Below are 20,213 nucleotides of genomic sequence, written 5' to 3' on the forward strand. Positions count from 1 at the left end.
TACGATGCTGACGACACTGGCCCCACCAACTCCACGAGACACTCATCAGTGGAGTGGGACTAGGGGTGGCAATCGGGTCGGGTCGGAGGGTTGGTGAGTCAGCATACCTCAACACGAACCCGACCCATTTATTAAACGGGTAACCCGACACGGTTAACCCGTTTTATAAACGGGTTGGCAGGTTAGCGGGCGGGTTGGCGGGTGGGTCGGGTTGGGTAAACGGTTTTGGGTAAACAGGTTGACCCGCACGCCTAACTCGTTTATTAAACGGGTCAGCCGGGTTGACGGGTTGGTATACTTTTAACACAAACTCGGCTGACCCGTTTAATAAACAGGTTAGGCGGGTCAACCCGTTTACGACATGAACTCGTTTAAGCCAAACCCGAACCCGACTAAGAAGCGGGTTGGCGGGTCATGTTAGATTTTGCCACCCCTAAGTGGGACCCACGATCAACAGGCAACCCTTCAACGGCGTGCAAGGGATCCACTTCGTCCATAATACGGTGACAAACGTAAACGATGATGCATTTAAAGACTTACTATTCAATCACCCCACAGTTAGTATATGCCTGGCCTTAAAAACTCTTTATAATATTCATTGTCGGTAAGGAAAACATTTCCTATTCTTCCAAACATTCGGACACCAACAGAACACCAAAATATAATTCAATTATTGCGGCACATGACATGAATGCAACCCCTTCACAATACCTTTTTTTTTTAATTTCAGACCTATAAAATTATAAGTTTGAAAAATCCTCAGCCATATTAAAAAAACAACCCAAGTTAAATTGATTTTCTCTTTGTATATATGACAGGCAGATAAGCGAGTCTGACCCACCTTGGTCAATCTCTCCATTTGACCCGATCCGGGCTTTGTAATTGGGCTTGTTTGACTGCACCCGTCAGATCGGACCTATGAGCCCATATGGTCGTTGGTGCAACCAAGTTTTCTTGACTTGTGGTCAACCAACATTGAGGGGAGAGCAATATCCCTTAGCAAGGGACTGGTGGGGGATTAACCCACTCTTCAACTAATCCAATGTCTCCTAATTTCTTTGGAAAAAAGGGATAGCTTATTTGATGTGGTTGATGATTCTTTCCTGTCAAGTGCTTTATAATAAACTTTACTGGAAAAATGACTTATTTGTTAAGATGTAGAATTATGGGACCATCTACATGGATATTAAGTTGTAATTATATGCATGTGGTAGTAAGGGCAACAATCAATATGTGGTCGTGCTTTTACCAACCGGGGGCTCAGCTTGTGTGGCAGGAGCAGTTAGTGTTAGTCACCTTGTGTTGGGAAGTTGCAAGTTCGAATCCCTATGATATAATTGTATAACTTGTAGGGTCTGCCTAACCCTAGCGTCTCTGTTGAGAAAAAAATGATAAAGTGCTTTAGGGCTGTCACTGTGAGATTGTGGCAGTCTTTAGAACAACCACTTCTTGCAAAAAGATAAGAAGATTATGACGGTTTCCTCGTGAGTACCTCAGCAATCTCTGTAAAGTAGGGCTGCAATAGCCATGGTCTATTTTTCAGAGGTTGTATGAGCATCTGACTGTAGTGATTCTAGTCTCCGAATTTTATGCCGCCGGTATGATGATCGTAAGTATGGCAGACTAAGGCATCACGATCAGGTCTTGGTCTTCGTGTTAGGTGCAGTTTCTTTGAGTTATAAATATAAAAAATATGATTGTAATAAAAAATAAAAAAGTTATGAGTTGAATCGTGTTATATTTGGATACAGATATTGGTTCAAAATTAATAATACATTATCAAAAATAATTGTACCTTTTAAATCTCATAATTTGCGATATTTTCTTCATGTCCAAAATTGCAAATAGCCAGCGTTGAAATATTTTTTTTTTACCCTTTGCATGCACGGATGAAGTTCACATAAAATTATATGTGACTTCCTATTAAACTTGAATAAAATGAGAAAATTTGTATATATTTTATGCGGACTTGAAAACACATATTTTATACAAACTTGAGAAAGTCTGCACATATTTTTATGCGAACTTTCTCATTTTGTTCAAGTTTAACATAAAATTCGTATATAATTTTATGCGAACTGCAAAAAAAAAATATGTGAATCTTATTTTAAGTGAGCTTATGTGACACCCAAAGTGCATGCAAAGGATAAAAGAGACATTTCAATACTCGCTATTACAATTTTGGATTTGAGGAAAATATCCAAAATTGTATGTTTTTTAAGAAAACACGTCAACTAACTGTACAGGAGAGTCATCTTCTGAAAAATTATTACATGTCAATCATAAACGTGCCATGTGTTAAAATCATTAAAACAATTTAAAAATAATATTTAAAAAATATTTGTTGATATTTTTTTATATTTATTAAAAATTAGTCAAATTGGCCCTACAACGTATCGAAATTCTACCGATACCATGCGTATCAATACATGCCGATACACGCAAATCCTGATAACATTGTATTTTACAGTGAAATGTGCATAAGAGGTCAAATTCTATAAGAATCCACATGTAAATCCAAAAAGACAACGGTTTCGAATTCAAATTAGAATCCAAAAAAACCTTCGGATCTTATTATAACTCCCCATATATTCAATAATTGGATTCAAAAGTAATATCATGAGGTAGAATGGTAAAATAGGAACTTGACACTTGAATGACAATTTATGGTAAAAAAAGATTGCACCTTGAAACGGTACAAAACGCCGTGAACGTTTAGGAGATTGTTTTAAATGGATTGTTTTAATTTTTAATTGGTGGAAGGCAGGAAGATCTAATAAATACACGTCCATCGCTTTCTGCCGACACATTTTGTCGACAAAAGAGATTGATAGGTAAATCAATGACATAATGGACACGGACACGTATTCAACGCACACTTGTTAGTAGGAGTGCAGGTCCATGATCTCACTCGAAAATTTCATTTACCCACTTAAACTTTGACATATATCTTTTCAGTGCAAATATGTTTTGGGAAAAACTTTCCTACCACTCATTCCTCATTCAATGAAATAAGTGGTCCTAAAACTCACTCACTCCTTATTCAATACACGGTCCATCTTACAGTGTTATAAACGCTTGTTGTTGTCACGAATCTCAATATCAGATTTTTTTTTTGTGAGAAAAAATTGCAATGCACTAAACAATTTTGGCTATAGAAAAATTTATTGAAAGAGTCGTCACATAAATTTAAAATTTATAAAAGATTATGTAAAAATATGAATGAAATGTATAAAAATGTGAAATAACAAGAATAATAGATATCACAAAAAACAACTCATATTTAAAAAATATCATGCTATTTCATGGTTTTGTTGGATTTTCAGTAACATCATGATATTTTCATAATATCATGGATATTTGTAACTATGGTATGTCTTCTTTGAGTCGTATCCCTTGGGTCCAAATGCACCCATTTAGGCTTGTTGAAGGATTTGTGAATGTGACAGACGTCCTTCTTTTAGATTGGTACGCAATAAAACCTATCCAAGATTTTTTGAGAAACTTGCAGCATTTTCATATTATTGAAATACTTAAAATGTACGTCACAAGTGCATAGGTTAAAAAAGTGGATGAACTTGCATAAAAAAAAAGCAGATTTTGAGAAATATATCTTTTTAAAGAAAAAAACTCATTTTTTCTTTTTGTTTTTAGGAAGCATTTGCTTATCACGGAATGGGTGCTGCAGCACCCCTTCCATGGATTCCACTGACGTGGAAACAGAATCGGACCCCCACGGGAACCATTTTCACGAAAAAGGGGGGACCATCGTATAAAATGGCACACCCGTCTATGCAAGTCTGCGATCTCATGCTTGTTTTGGCATTTTGGTCACCGCGAAAACTCATGCCGTCGATGCATTTTTGCAAAAAACCTGAATTTTCTGTGATACGCAAACGCCTCCTTAAGGAATATTTTGATCAAGAATCCCAGTTTCCATGGATTTTAACTTTTACCGAACAATTCGAACGAGTAAATTTCAAATTTTAATAAATGTGACTGTCAAAAACCATTTATTCTACCCGACAGGGGCAACAAAGAAATTTTAGCTGGAAATTTAGTCTACCCGTCACCTTCTTTTCTCTCTCTCTCTCTCTCTCTCTCTCTCTCTCTCTCTCTTTGTTGGAATCCCACTTTTCTTCCCCTCAACGGTTTCTATTCCGCTTTTTCACTTTGCTTCCGCACCCACCTTCTTCTTCTTCTTCTTCTTCTTCTTGTGTATTCTGAAGTGATTTTGGAAGAGCTGAGCTGGGGCTCCAGAGTTGATGGTTTTGTGTCCAAAGGAAGCAGCGAATCAGATACAGATCTGCCGTTGCAGCCAACCCCATCAAGCCGTTGCAAAGGTAACGTTTTTTTTTCTGAAAGAATGCAAAGGTAACGTTTTGAAAGTCACATTCCCAGCTCACCTTTTTCCTCCCTGTCCCTTTCTTATTTGCACCAACCTCTCTCTCTCTCTCTCTTACTTGAATCGAATTCTCTGGTGAGAGTGAAGGATCTGGCTTTACTTTTCGTTTTCTAATCCAGGTACTGAGGGGAATTCTGAGTGGGTGTTTGGTTTTACCAACTTATCCAGATAATCCTGATAAGCAAGCATATGGTGTTGTTCTCCATTATGCAAAATCCAAAGTTATCCCGCTTATGCGGATAAGTGGGTGAATCCAAACATGACCTAAGGGGGGCGTTTTAGACGCACCCCACTTCAGAAGACTGACATAACTTGGGAGGTTACCCTGTGGAGAAGACTACCACTATGCAAAATTCCAACTTATCCCGTTTATGTGGATAAGTGGATATGTATTGTTCTCCACTATGCAACGTCCCAACTTATCCCGTTTATGCGGATAAGTTGGTGAATCCAAACATGGTCTAAGGGGGCTCGTTTTGGACGCACCTCACTTCTTCACAAGACGAGGGTAATTTGGGAGGTTGCCAAATGAGCACACTACCAGTATGCAAAATCCCAACTTTTCCCGTTTATATGGATAAGTGGATGAATCCAAACATGTCCTAAGGGGGTGTTTGGAAGAACCCCATTTCTTTGGGTGATTGGGATAACTTGGGAGGTTGCGTGTTGGAGCATAATACAAAATTCGAACTTGTTCTAGTTTTATGGATAAGTGGGTATCTAAGGTTCTCCTAAGATTGGATCCTGTGGCAGGTTGTTATGCGTAAAATTTGACTGCGAAGAAGTTAGTATTTGAAACACCGAATATTTTCTCTTTTCTTTGTTTCTCAACGCTTTGCTTGATTTTGATTCATCTATACGCTCGCGTCCACACACCCACACACACGTGCAAATTGTTCCTTTTATGGTTTTGGTTCAGTATGATTCTTCTCCGATTTCACTCTGTTGAGCTTTAGATCAATTATGAACGTGCTTCTAAACTTTAAGTGACAGAAAATTTCAAAAATATCAGGTGAGTTTGCTTGACTAGTCTGAGGTAGGTGCAGTATCTAATCCTTCTTCCTGTTGGGAAGATAGTTTTTCAGTACTTATAGTTCTTTAGGATACCGGGTATCCTCTTAGGAGCATAGATCAGCATAAGGTAATGCCTTTGGATGGAGGCTGCAGCAGTAGCTTCCTGTTGTCTTTGCTAACTTATTTGAAATATAGGCATACATGATTATTACTTGGATTCTGTGGTTGCCATCACTTACTGAGATTAGTTCTATGGCAACTCATGTGAAAATAGTCATGAATGGAGGTCCAGAAGAGAGTGTTCGTCGAACCTTATTTAATTGTATAGATTCAAGTAATTGAGTTTGTTTCCATAGCGGGGCCTTATATAGGCTAAAGCTCTTCAGCTTCTTTGGAGAAGCTGGTTCTATAGAAGACATGATGTTGAACAATTGCTTGCACTTCTCCTAGATGTTGGGTGCTACATCCTTGCTTATGAAGTTGATATTTTGAAGAATCGATTATTCACATGCTGTAGTTTAAGCTGCATAAAAACTGGAGAGACATTTGAGAAGAAGCATCTTAAAATTCTTCGGCTTTTTCTTGGACCTGAGATGATTGCTCTCACCATGAATAATTCTTGTCACAATAAATTTCACATAAACTTCATGAAATGGAGAAAATTGGTAGCTTGATTTATTGACCATATGTGAGCTAAGCAGTTAGATGTCCTTTGCATAGTACATGGGCTAAGCTAGATTATTATTGTGTAAGAAGTGATGCATTTGGTTGCTGATATGTGGATTGTTAATCATACTCACATAGTTCATTATGTTAGAGATTATGTACTAGTATTCTCCTCCCTCGACATCACCATCATCATAATCGGAATATACTTCAAGTTTATAGTGGTTCTTGACTTTGGAGGCTTTGTTATGGACTGGTTGTCTAGTTTTTCTTTTTACATGTTTTGATGGTAAAGTAATATCGAAATCCTTCATACGTTGTTGAGTGAACTTGTTTTATTTTCACTGTTTCATTCCCTTGGTCCTTGAATAAGAAAACTGGGACAACAAAATAAACCAAATGCAACAATAAGGAAACTCTATGTCCAGGATTAAGTCTAAAACATCCAAAATTTCTGTTGCAGCCATAGCTGTGTCATCTCTTATTGTTGTATTACCTTCTCGCTCTCTTTCACTTCTAACTGTTGAATTGAGACCCCTCTTACTATTGGTGAAAAGAATCATGACAATTGTTGCTGCAAGATGGTGTTGCTATTATGCACTTGTCTATGAGCAATTATTCATGATCAGTCAAATGGGCCTTTACACAGAAAACATGGAGCATGGAATTTTTCATGAAATATAAGTAACAAGCAATTCATATTGATCCTGAAGGCCTCAGGGGCATAACCTACCTTATCAAAATGAATGATGGGTTGCTGAATCAAGGCAAACTGATAACATGTTCTCTTAATGTTTGCTGATCAATTCATTGTTATGCTTCATTTTGGTCTGCGACTACTGCATAAGAAGTTTTTAGTTCATTCAGACATTTTTTGTTGTAGGAAGGTCAAATACTTCAGCCAAAATATCTTTAGAAAGTATCAAGTCCATCGTAATAGTCCCTGGTCATTTGAAATTTGATACTTATAGAGTATTCAAGGTCATGCTAATTTTCTTTTTATTTTTTGCTATTGTTTCTTCCACAGTAATAAACTGTAGCAGTAATTTGACCCTGACATCAATAGGCGCAAGAAGTTTTGTGCATCTAATGTAAGGAATGGTGCCCCCTTTTTAAACACTGTAATGGGATGAGCAAAGCATGACCTTGACCTTAGGAAATGTGATATTCATGGTGGTCACAGAATCTGTAAAATGACAGTATGAGATTCAACGATTTGAATGAGAAATAAGACAAACAACAAAAGAAATAGATATAGGCTGATTCTCGATTGAAGATTAATTCAATAAAGATGAATTTCCCTTTTGCCTTCCTTGAAAAAGTAAAGATGAAAGCCATCAAAACTAAACTGTTTGTCTTATCTTTCTGTACCAATCTACCATTTCTCTAAGCTTCAAGGCAATTCTTTTCGCCTCTTCTCTTTTTGGCAGCCTAACTGCAGTACAAGTCAAGTCCTTTTATGTACCTTGGTTAAAAATGGCAAGTGATGACACTAGTGAGATCTGAACCTGAGAGATTTGGTTAGAGATATCCATCAGTTGAACTATTTTGAATAGCATAAAAAATTGTTGGTTTCCTAAATTACCTATTTTAGTGCTGCAAGTGCATGGCAATATTGTTATATCAACTTCAAAATTTTGTTTTGGTGCCAGAAATTTTTGACAGCTGATGTTCTGTCATGCCAAAATATTCTACTGTCCATAGATTAAGAAGTCAGCATCTATTACTACATGGTATGAGTTCTGTCACTGTTGTTGTAACTGAAAACATTCTCTACATGCAACTTTGTACTCTATATAGTTGATCATTCATGAAGGTAGGCTAATGTTTCATGATTTTGAGCTTTATTCCTACCACTTGATGCTTTATAGAACCAAGATGATATTGGCTCTCAGTTAATGGCTGCTATTGGCTAATACTGTTTATAAGTTTATAACATCAGTATTTTTAACACCCTTTCATGGTCAACCACATAGCTGTCAAAATGTTCAACTCTATGTAGATTAGCTCAAAAGAGGCCAGTACTAGCATGGAATTTTCCATTCAGTTGACTTGTTTCAGAACTGTTTATGGCTACTTCCCATAAACTGGCATGTTATCTAAGGTCTTTTATCATGCTAAGTTATGACAGACTTACCTTCAGTTTTCTAGTAGGTTGTGCTTGGAGATGATGATGGATATTGCAACTTCTTATTACTCTTCATGCCACCCTGTCAGGGCAACTGACATGTGGGATGTCTCTTAACATAGGGCTGCACATGAGCAAGCTCAAACCGAGCCTGGGCGGTTTGAGCTCGGTTAGTTTAAAAAAAAAAGAAATGCACAAGCTTGGTTCGAGCTCCAGCCGAGCTTGAACAATGACGTTCAAGTTCAGGTTGGCTTTGATGTTTAACTCTGATTAAAAGAAAAAGAAAAAAATGAAATGAAGTATGCTGAAAAATAAAGAATGCTATAAGCATTCACAATGACCAACAATGGTCCAATACACAAGAGAGATAATAGCCAAGTCCACTATGGGACAACATAAACAAGCCTTAAGAAAGGCACAAACTAAAAAATAAATACACTTTATTGAAGCAGAGAGCTCTCAAGCATGAAGAATACAAAGGGGATCACCCCTATTTATACACCCCAAAAAGGGGTCTCAAAAGGAGAGCCAAAAGGGGGCTCCCATAGAGTCATTGGGAGCCCCCAACAGTCACAAATGTGACCGTTGGGGGGCCCAATGACTCTACGTGGGGCCCCTTTTGGGTTGGATTTTGAGACACAAAATAAAAGGAAAAATAAAAAGAAAATAAAAAGTGAAAAAGAAAAAAGAAATAGTTGTTTACTAAAAAAAAATCGATAATACCCCTATCGGGTATTATACACACACATATATATGTATAGTTATATATATTTTAACACCCCCCCTCAAACTTTACGGAGAGATAACCGAAAGTTTGCCAAGAAGAAATGTGAAGCAGGGAGCAGGAAGAGCTTTAGTGAAAAAATCCGCTAACTGATATTCTGATGTGACATGGTAGAGTAACTGTTCCTCGTAGGTACTCATCACGAACATAGTGGCAGTCCATCTCTATATGTTTGGTGCACTCATGGAAGGTGTGATTACTGGCAATGTAAATGACATTTTTGTTGTCACAACATAGCTTTGAAGCACCTATAATGTCAACTCCCATATCTTTGAGAAGACTTTGAAGCCAAACAAGTTTCATAGTAGTAGTTGTCATAGCCCGCTATTCAGCTTCAGTAGAGGATAACGAGACTTTCTGTTACTTCTTGCATCTTCAAACAATTAAGGAATCTCCTAAAAAGACATAGAAGCCCGAAATATCTTTCCAAGGATCCATCACTTTTGGTTTTAACCTTAAAGACCCAGCGGCATCCAATAGGTTTTTTATGTGGAGGAAGCTTGACTATTTTCCAAGTATTAGCCTTTTTTAGAGCATCTAATTCTATCTTCATTGCTTCAATCCAATGAGGTAGAGTTTTGGCTTGATTATAATGAGTGGGTTCATAATATGAGTGTAAGGCTATTAGACATGCTCGAAAATTTGGTGCAAGAGACTCATATGACCCAAACCTATTGGGTGGAATGGATTCTCTAGAAGACCGCCTAACGGGGGTTTCTTCCAAGGATTCGAAAAGTTGAGAAAATTTCTCCGCACTAATAGGTCTTTCTTGTTCTCTTCGAGTATAAACATGAATATTTTCATTATTAGTATCACCATTATGTGGTGATATTTCAATATTGGATACTTCACAAGTATCATCTATACTTTCAATAGAATCATCACATATATCATCTATAAAATCATGTAAGAACATGTAGTCAATTTCATTTGGTTTATGTAGCTTTTCAAAACCATTTTCATCTTCTAAAAAAGTCATGTTTTTTGAAACATATAGTTTGTTATTTTTGAAATCAAAACACCTATAACCTTTTTTATTTCCCCCATAACCTAGAAAAACACATTCAATTGCCTTTGGAGACAACTTATCTCTCTTATGTGAGAGAACAAATCATTTACAACCAAAGATGCGAAGGCGATTGAAGTCGGAGGAAAATTTAAAAAGTTTTTTATAAGGAGAAACATTCTTTAATTTAGAAGAAGACATTCGATTGATTAAATATGTTGAAGTTAAGACTGCTTCGGCCCAAAAAAAATTAGAATATTTTTAGAAATAAGCAATGTTCTAGCGGTTTCTATAATATGTCTATGTTTTCTTTCCCCTAGTGCATTTTATTGTGGAGTTCTAGGACATGATCTTTGATGGCAATTTCTATTTTGTTTTAAATAATTTTGAAATTCGTTGGGCAAGTATTCTCCACCGGAATCGGATCTAAGAATGGATATATTACTTTAAAATTGATTTTGTATTTTCATATGAAAGTCTTTAAAGAAGGAAAATACTTTTGATTTATGATTGAGAAAATAAATCCAAACATAATGAGTAAAGTCATCAATAAAAGTGACATAGTATGAGTAACCATCTTTAAACATGATCGTAGATGGACCCCAAACATCCGAGTGCACCAATTCAAAAGGTCTTGTGAAAAGAAAAGTTCTAGTTGTAAATGGAATAGACTTCATTTTTCAAAAAATACAATCTTTGCAATTAATGTTGTTTTTTTTACAAAATTTGTTTCCGAATGGAAAAAGATACATTTTTGAATAACCTGGATGTCCAAGTCTTTTATGCCAAGTTTCAATGTTTTTATATTGGATATAAGTACAAAAAGAGTTTGTAGGAAGGTTTAGATGATCCATATAATAGAGGTCCCCCTTCCTATGGCCTTGCCCAATCCGCTTCCCGGACTGGAGATCCTGCACAAAGCAACCATTAGATGAGAAAAATATTTCACATCCATGGTCGGCAATTTGGGAAATCGAAAAAATATTCAAATTTAACTTTGGAACTACTCTTACTTTTGAAACAAAAAGGTTTTGAGAGTTTTTAGAGTTAAGTATTCCAATACTTGTGATTTTTAAAAAGGTTCTATCGGTCGTAGAAACACATGAACTTTTTGAATTGATGCATACATCGGTTAATACATTTTCACGTGGGGTCATATGAAAGGATGCTCCAGAGTCTAAAATTCAAGAATACGTACTGGGTGTTGATGTAGACGTAATAGCCGCACCCAATGTGGAAGAAGTAACTTTGAGAATTTGTTGTAGAGCCATAAATATTTGGCCAAATGTTTCTTTGAGGTTGCCACTCTTGCCCTCTTCTTCTTTGGTGGTAGATTCTTCAAGGGATGCCACCTTAGGCTTGAATGTTCTATTTAGCTTTGGGCAAACGGGTTTAATGTGACCTGACTCATAGCAATGATGACATATAAATATATAATCATCTTTCTTCCTCCACTATTGTTTCCATGTTTTTCAAAATGGGGTGGTTTATAGGTTTTGACATTATTACCGGGTTTGGATATGGCAAACACTTCATCAATGTTCTTACTCATGCCAAGCCTAGTTTCCTCTTGTGTGATTTTGGCAATGGCATCTTCTATTGATGGAAAAATAGATCTACGGAGGAGTGAAGACCTCACTTGCTCAAATTTGGGACGTAGCCCAAACAAAAATTGGAACAATCGGTCTTGTTCCATTTGTTTTTGCCTTAGTTCAATATCTTCCATAGCTACCCATTTTGACTCTAAAAGAGCCAACTCATCCCATAGAGGATTTAATGCACTATAGTAATCTTGTATGCTTGAATCACCTTGTTTGGTGGTTCTAATTTTTTTTTGCAAAAAATATGCTCTTGCAAGGTCTTTTTGGATATACATATCCTTCATAAAGAACCAAGCCTCATTAGCTCAACGAAATTTAGCTATATTAGCACATACCTTGAGTTCGACATTGTTCATGAACCAAGAAAGGATTTTGGCGTGGTTGCTCTCTCAATCTTAAACTTTCTTTTGGTGGTCTTCAATGGCTTTGAGGCGAGCGTTGTTAGAAAGTGACATTGAATACATTAGGTTCAATAATGAACTCATACACATGCACATGAAGTGCGAATATACCCACTAAAGGGAACAACACAAGCACATAATGTGCTAACACATAAACTCACAAAAGGGGCAAAATATGACTTAAAGTCATAAGTTGAATATCATTGAAGAAAAAGGAAGAAGAGGGTAAAAACCCAATACAATGGAGCAAATGCTCCTCCAAGGAGTGAAGAATACAAAGGGGGAGACCCCTATTTATAACACAAGAGAGGAGCCACATAGGGGGCTCCCAAAGGAGTCGTTGGGAGCCCCCAACGGTCACATTTGTGACCGTTGGGGTCTCCCCAACAACTCTTTGGGGAGCCTCCCTAGGTGGCGCAAACCACAAAAAAATAAAAAAAAGAAACTAAAAAATAAAAGAAAAATTACATGCATATTCCAATTGGAATATGCGTAAAATGAAAAATTACAAGAATACCCTTGAGGGTATTTTAGGAAGAGAAAAAAAATATATTTATATATATATATATATAAATAGAGATACATATACATATATATGTATACGTATCTTTATATATATATATATATAAATATACATGTACATTTAAGGATTATATTTCAACATACATATATGTGTACGAGTACACATATTTTAACAAGCGTCTCCCTCAAGAGCTTTTTCATGACCTCCTTCCATCTTAGTGAGCTCCAATTGGGGTTCCGGAATGAAACCCATAACATAACCGCAAAGTTTCTTACCTTTGAGGTTGTTATCCATTGCCGATGCCCACATCATGTAGTTCTTTCCATTAAGCTTGAAGGATAGGTCGATTTTGGATTCCATGATGTCACCAAAGAGTGTGAAGGATAGAGAATATATGTAAAAATGAATATTACGCTTCTTCCTCTAAGAACCGAATGGCTCTGATACCATGAAATGAAGTATGCAGAAAAATAAAGAATGCTATAAGCATTCACAATGACCAACAATGGTCCAATACACAAGAGAGATAATAGCCAAGTCCACTATGGGACAACATAAACAAGCCTTGAGAAAGGCACAAACTAAAAAATAAATACATTTTATTGAAGGAGAGAGCTCTCAAGCATGAAGAATACAAAGGGGGTCACCCCTATTTATACACCCCAAAAAGGGGTCTCAAAAGGGGGCTCCCATAGAGTTGTTGGGAGCCCCCAATGACTCTATGTGGGGCCCCTTTTGGGTTGGATTTTGAGACACAAAAATAAAAGAAAAAATAAAAAGTGAAAAAGGAAAAATAAATAGTTGTTTACTAAAACAACTATGTGAAAAGTCGATAATACCCCTATCGGGTATTATACATATATATATATATTTATAGACAAAAATATATATATATATATATATATATGTATAGTTACATATATTTTAACAGAAAAGTGGAATGGGCGGATTCAAACTTGCCACCTCCCTTAGCCCTACGCCCTACCCATTAGGGTAGGACTTCTTTTTCGGACAAATATGCAACACAAGCAGTACATAATCCTTTTACAATCCCACTTTGCAAACTTCTTGATCTTATTCAAGAGTATTTATCAAGCATGGCTTGTTTACTTGAACAAGCCTGAGACTCTTTTCGAGCTCGGGTCCAGGTCTGAGCCTAGCTTAAACGGGTTGAGCACAAGCTAGCTTGGTTGTAGTGCATTCCTATCTTAACAGGAATAGTTTCAAATGCTGTGCATTGAGCATCATCTGTCAAACAGTTGAATCCCTTTATTTGCTATGTAGTTTCTTTCTTTCTTTTTTCTTTTTCCATATGTCATGTTCATGGCTCAAGGGTTTCTCTTCTCTCCACTGCACAATGCCTTGCTAGAAATATCAGGGTAGATTTTGTGAAGGCTATACCAATATAATGTTGTGCCGTGGAGCTTGAAATACAACTGTCCAATAGGATCATTTTCTTCCTAAGATGTAAATGGAAAAATTTTGTAACTAGGAAGGTGTTAGAATTTCTTGGCTCTATATGCTGGTAGGCAATTCTGAGATGCCCGTGGAATATGCTTTTAGTTAATTAGATGGAAATCTGATTGGAATTGAGCAAGACTGATATTCTCTTTGTCAAGCCTTCTTATATCAATAATTGTTTCTTAATAATCCTCATCATCGCTTATCTGGGGATTGGTCGTTTTAGTGTTCTTTAGGTGTGAACTCGTATTTCAAAAGCAATTGTTTTCGGATTGAACTGGGATAATTGGACAATGATGGAGGTGTCTGTGGCAGGATGGCAGTGGGATATAGGAGGATAAAAGTAATGGGAGAAAGATTTTGCGAAAATTTATGGAAGCATTATTTGGATCCTCAGTACCGAACAAACAGAAAGTTTTTATTATGATTGATTGCCTTAAGTGGTGCGAAGCTTGTGTAGATGACTACATACACTCTTGGCTCTCAACTCCTATACTACTAGTGTTGCCTAACTGAGCACCTCGTCTTGCCTTTGATAACATTGGTATGCTGCACTTCGTTAGCAGGACCATGTGAATTAACATTGTTCATTTTATGGAAAATAGGAAACTGATACAGATTGATGTTGATTAACTAGACATTATCTAATTTAACTCATTTTCTTTTGTGTTGTTGAACAGCCTAAAGATGTTACCTGCATAAAAAAGTCTTTCCTAAACATGTTACTGCATAGAAAAATCTTTCTTGTAATTGAAGTACTCAAATATTTTTCAAAGTAAAGAAGCTTTTTGTTTATCATACAGTTATCTGATAAATCGGTTCAGGATAGTCCAAATCTTCTTTTTATTTTGAAAGTTTCATTTGAAACTTCTCTCTCTGCAACTAATTATTTTCCTAGAGTTGTTATTGCAATACTTTTGAGGTTGATTTTAATCTTGAGATGCTGCTTTTTATTTTTCCCCTTAAGATAGATCAATGAGAATCACTTTGATTTTATTTGTTATATTTTATCTAATATAATTTACTATGCATTTCAGGGTGCATTTCATTAACTATTTCGAGTATCCAAACATTCAACAAGAATACAAAACTCCTTGGTTTTTGCAAGGCATAAATGGCTACACTTGCTGACATGGGCCTTACCGCAGCAATAAATATTCTCACAGCAATTGCATTCCTTATTGCATTTGCTGTACTCCGGCTGCAGCCAATCAATGATAGGGTGTACTTTCCAAAGTGGTATCTTAAAGGTTTACGAAGCAGTCCAACAACTTCGGGAATGTTTGTCAACAAATTTGTCAATTTGGACTTAAAATCCTACTTGAAATTTTTACATTGGATGCCAGAAGCATTGAGAATGCCCGAACCTGAACTAATTGACCATGCTGGACTTGATTCTGCAGTTTTCCTTCGAATTTACCTGGTTGGGTAAGCAACATTTGCTTTTCACCTTTTATTTCTTTTAGCATGTGCATTGTGGTTTGTTGTTTTCCTTGATACTTAATGGGGCTTCCTAAGTACAAGATATTCATCATGAGATCTGGTGTTGTAGATAACTTCTGAAGTGATCTCTAAGTCTGGAAGTTGTTTGAGCATTGAAGAAAATGAATGTTCATGATTGCATAATGATAAGGGGTAAAAAAGAATTGGAATTTAATGAATCTAACCTGATGTGATTCATTTAGCTTGGTGTAATATGTATTCCTAGTTCTTAACTTGTTGTCCGTCGGGCTTTGTTTGTAGCGGTCCTACACTTGTTCCGACCATAGTCACCTATATCGTGGGTAAGAAGTCCCTACCTTTCTTCTCTAGCTTAATTAATTTTAAAATCTAATGACTTATGACCTATAATTTATTTTATTATTTTATTAATAAAGGAGATTAATAAATATTAACCTCTTATATTAGAAATGAGACTCTTGCCTAAGTTCATCTATAAATAAAGGTCCTCGTGAGGAGGAATAACAATGTTAGTTATCTCTCCCTCTCCCATTCTCATTAGAATTCTCTAATCTCTCATTCTACCATCTTCTTCCTTCTTCTATCTTGGAGTTTTTTCATTAGCCATTAAAGTTTCTCCAAGGAACTAAGATGGAAGACAAAGACATTAGTTCATCCGAGAACACAATTAATGTAAAATTCATCTTACTCGTAGCATGGATCAAATGCAAGCACATAGATCATGTGTATTGCCGATTCTACGAGCTGATCCATGGTGGATCAAATTCGAAATGTAATTTCTCAGTGAGGGTATTTCTTAGAGAGATTTTCAAAAGTTGGAAAATCTCAAGAGTTTTAAAAATACAAAAAATATGAAAAATAATAGGAAATATAAGAAAATAATAGTTCTTGGAAAAATATAGGGAAATAACTTTGAAAAGTTTTTAAAATACAAAAAAACCCAAAAATACAAAATTTGGGCTTAAAATAGATCAAATAAGTTATTTTTTAAATATCACGATATTTTTGTTCCTGGATATATTTTTAAAATATCGTGTTTTACCTTTATTAACGGATGACCTGTATTTGTCGATAATATCACGATATTTACAAAATATCGGTGATATCTAGGTGTGGGCATTGGGTCGGGCAGCTCAGCCCACCACGGGCCGACACCGACTGGGCCGCAGGCAGACATCGGCCGCCGACCCATGTATATATAATAGTAGTACTGATAATCAACAACAATAACTACGCCTTCATCCCAAAACAATTGGGGTCAGCGATATGAACCAAAAAAGAAAATCATTTTGGGTCTTTCACATGAATCCTTCTCCTCCAATCATTTCTATCCAATGCCATGTCCTCGGTGAGGTTCAAAGCATTCATATCCTTTCTTATCACCTCCATCCATGTCTTCCTAGGCCTACCCCGACCTCTTTTAACTAATATATTTTCCCATTTCTCCATCCTTCTAACTGGAGCATCATTAGGCCTTCGCCGAATATGTCCAAACCACCGTAAACGATTCTCTCTCATCTTATTTTCAATGGGTGCAACGCCTACCTTCTTACGTATCTCCTCGTTCCGAATCTTATCTTTTATTGTATTTCCACACATCCATCTCATCATATGCATCTCAGCTACACTCATTTTTTGAATATGATGTCTCTTGACAACCCAACATTCCGTACCATATAGTAAAACGGGCCTAATAGTCGTCCTATAAAACTTTCCCTTCAACCGCAATGGCATTTTACGATCGCACAATACTCCAGTTGCACTTTTCCATTTCATCCACCCAACCTTTATCCTATGATTTACATCTCCATCAATTTCTCCATACTTTTGAATGATAGATCCCAAATATTTGGAACAATCATCTACCGATATTTCTTGTTCACCAAGCTTCACTACACTCCCATCACTACTTCGTTGCTTACTAAACCGACATTACATGTATTTTGTCTTAGTCTTACTCAACTTAAAACCTCTTGCTTCCAATGTCTGTCTCCATAATTCTAACTTAGCATTAACCCCAGCTCTAGACTCATCAATCAAAACAATATCATCAGCAAACAACATACACCACAGCACATTTTTTTGAATTGATCTCGTAAGTTCATCCATCACTATAGCAAATAAGAAAGGGCTTAAAGCAGATCCTTGATGTAACCCAACCATTCTAGGAAAATTGGTTGTCACCCCTCCACAAGTGCGGACATTGGTTACTACTCCTTCATACATATCCTTAATTATACTAATGTACTTGAGAGAAACACCTTTCTTCATCATTGTTCACCAGAGAACGTCCCTAGGTACTCTATCGTATGCCTTCTCCAAATCAATAAAAACCATATGCAAATTTGTGTTCCTCACTCTATTATGAAATTTGAGAAGTTTTTTATCATCAACTTTGAAGTCTGACTCCTCACTTTCTGAAATCTTCTGTCTCACCTGGGCAACTCTGGATCTAAGGGTTGCTTTTCTTTAATTTGCTCCCACAATTTCGACCTTAATGTGGTTTGCACAAATAATAATCAACCTGGTAAGCATTGAGTTTTTTCTTTCTAATGTGTGACCGAAGAAAATAAATCTCAATATGTGAGTTCGGCTAATGCTCTTGACTTGCTGCTAAGAGCATCAGCGACTACATTCACTTTTCCAGGATGATATTTCAGCTCAAAGTCATGATCTATTAAAAATTTCAGCCATCTTCTCTGCCTCAAGTTCAAGTCTCTTTGCAAAAATAAATATTTAAGGCTTTGATGGTCGGTAAAAACTTCAAATTGCTCGTCATATAAGTAGTGCCTTCATATCTTAAGGACGAATACAACTGCATCTAGCTCCAAGTCATGTGTCAGATAGTTAATTTCATGTGTTTTGAGTTGGCGAGATACACAAGCTATCACCTTACCATGCTATATCAAGATGCAACCCAATCTCTTATGAGATGCATCGATGTAAACAGTAAAACCTTCGGATCCAGAAGGTAAGACCAACATTAGAGCAGTAGTCAAACGCTTCTTTATCTCCTAAAAACTTCACTCACACTTGTCATTCCACTCAAACTTTACGTCTTTCTTAGTGAGCTTTGTTATTGGAGTCACCAACAGAGAAAACCCTTTCACAAATCGTCGGTAGTACCCAGCCAATCCTAAAAAACTATGAATCTCGATAGGATTCTTGAGTCTAGCCCAATTAGTGACTGCTTCAATCTTCGCAAGGTCTACCATAATTCAATTTTTAGAAATAATGTCCAAGAAAAGACACTTGTTTCAACCAAAAGGCATACTTAGAGAATTTAGTGTAGAGTTGATGTTCTCTTTGTGTTTGCAGGACTATCCTCGGTGTTATTCATGCTGCTCCCTCGTGATGGAATAAATGAGGATGTCATCAACAAATACCATCATAAACATATCCAAATATGGTCTGAAAACCCTATTCTTCATATTCATAAAGGTTGCATGTGTATTAGTCAGACCAAAAGGCATGACCAATAATTCATAATAGTCATATCTTGATCTGAATGTTGTCTTAGCCACATCTTCTTTCTTAATCTTCAACTGATAATAACCCGATCTTAGATCCAACTTTGAGAAACATGCAACTCTTTGAAGTTGATCGAACAAATCATCAATCTGCAACAATGGATATTTATTCTTGATGGTCACTATATTCAGTTGTCGGTAATCTATACACATTTGCAGTGATCCATTTTTCTTCTTGACGAACAGAATTGGAGCACCCCAAAGAGATATTGATGGTCGAATAAAACTTTTCTCCAATAATTCTTGTAGTTGCTCATTGAGTTCTTTAAGTTTTGGAAGTCTCATCTGATAAGAAGCTTTTAAAATAAGCGTTGTTCCCGAAACAAGATCAATCTGGAATTCAATTTCTCGATCAGGAGGGCGACCTGATAGTTTCTCTAGAAAAATATCAGTATATTCATGAACTATGTCTACATCTGATATGGTGAGGTCTTTTCTCTCTTTGGTCTTCATGTAGGCAAAAAATTCAATGCATCTTTCATGAATGTATTTATTGGCCTTTATGCAAGATATAATCGTTGGCTTGGGTAGTTTCCTAACACCCTGATATGTAAAAGTTGGAGTCTGGGGGGTTTGAAAACTGACACACTTCTTTCTGCAATCAATGATGGCATGATGGTCCGACAACCAATCCATGCCAAGAACAACGTCTATATCCTTGAAATCGAGTTGCAATAAGTTCACAGGCAACTCACGGTTTTCTATTTTTACTATACAATTGTTATATACAGTATCCACAATGGTGGACTCGCCTATAGGTATTTCTATCAAGTAAGAAACACTCAATCGTGAAGGTGCAACGGGCAACCATTTCCCAAAAGTTGAGGTAGTGAAACTATGTGTAGTTCTAGAGTCAAACAATACATGTGCTAAAATACCAGGAATAGGAAGTGTACCTTTAACCACTCCAGGACTAGCATGAGTTTCTTGAAGAGCAGTCGCATAAGCGCGACCTGGTACCACAGGCTTATGCTTCGGGGGTGCACTACTTCTTTGATCAGGTTGTAGGCAGTCGTTGGCATAGTGACCCATCGGATGGCAGTTGAAGCACCTAACATTCCTTAAGTCATATTTGCCCTCGTGCCTCTAGAGATCACAAGTCCTACATGTGTTGTCCGACTGGGCCAACTTCTGGATCTTTTGCTTTTTAGCTTGCTAGCCTCCAACATTCTTAACTTGCTTACCCTGGTTCTAACCAGGGGTTTGACCTTCATACTGCCTCTTGTGCTCCCG

General features: G+C 36.7%; 1 long non-coding RNA gene across 1 annotated transcript; it reads left to right on the forward strand.

Moving 5' to 3' along the window:
- Positions 1–4,166: 4,166 nt before the first annotated feature.
- On the forward strand, positions 4,167–15,361 carry LOC149832040 (uncharacterized). Its single transcript, XR_016433073.1, has 2 exons — positions 4,167–4,343; positions 15,027–15,361. It is a non-coding gene; the product is annotated as an uncharacterized LOC149832040 (long non-coding RNA).
- The last annotated feature ends 4,852 nt before the right edge of the window (positions 15,362–20,213 follow it).

This window comes from Nuphar pumila, chromosome 7 (assembly GCF_984573655.1).
Source record: "Nuphar pumila chromosome 7, dmNupPumi1.hap1.1, whole genome shotgun sequence".
NCBI lineage: Eukaryota > Viridiplantae > Streptophyta > Magnoliopsida > Nymphaeales > Nymphaeaceae > Nuphar > Nuphar pumila.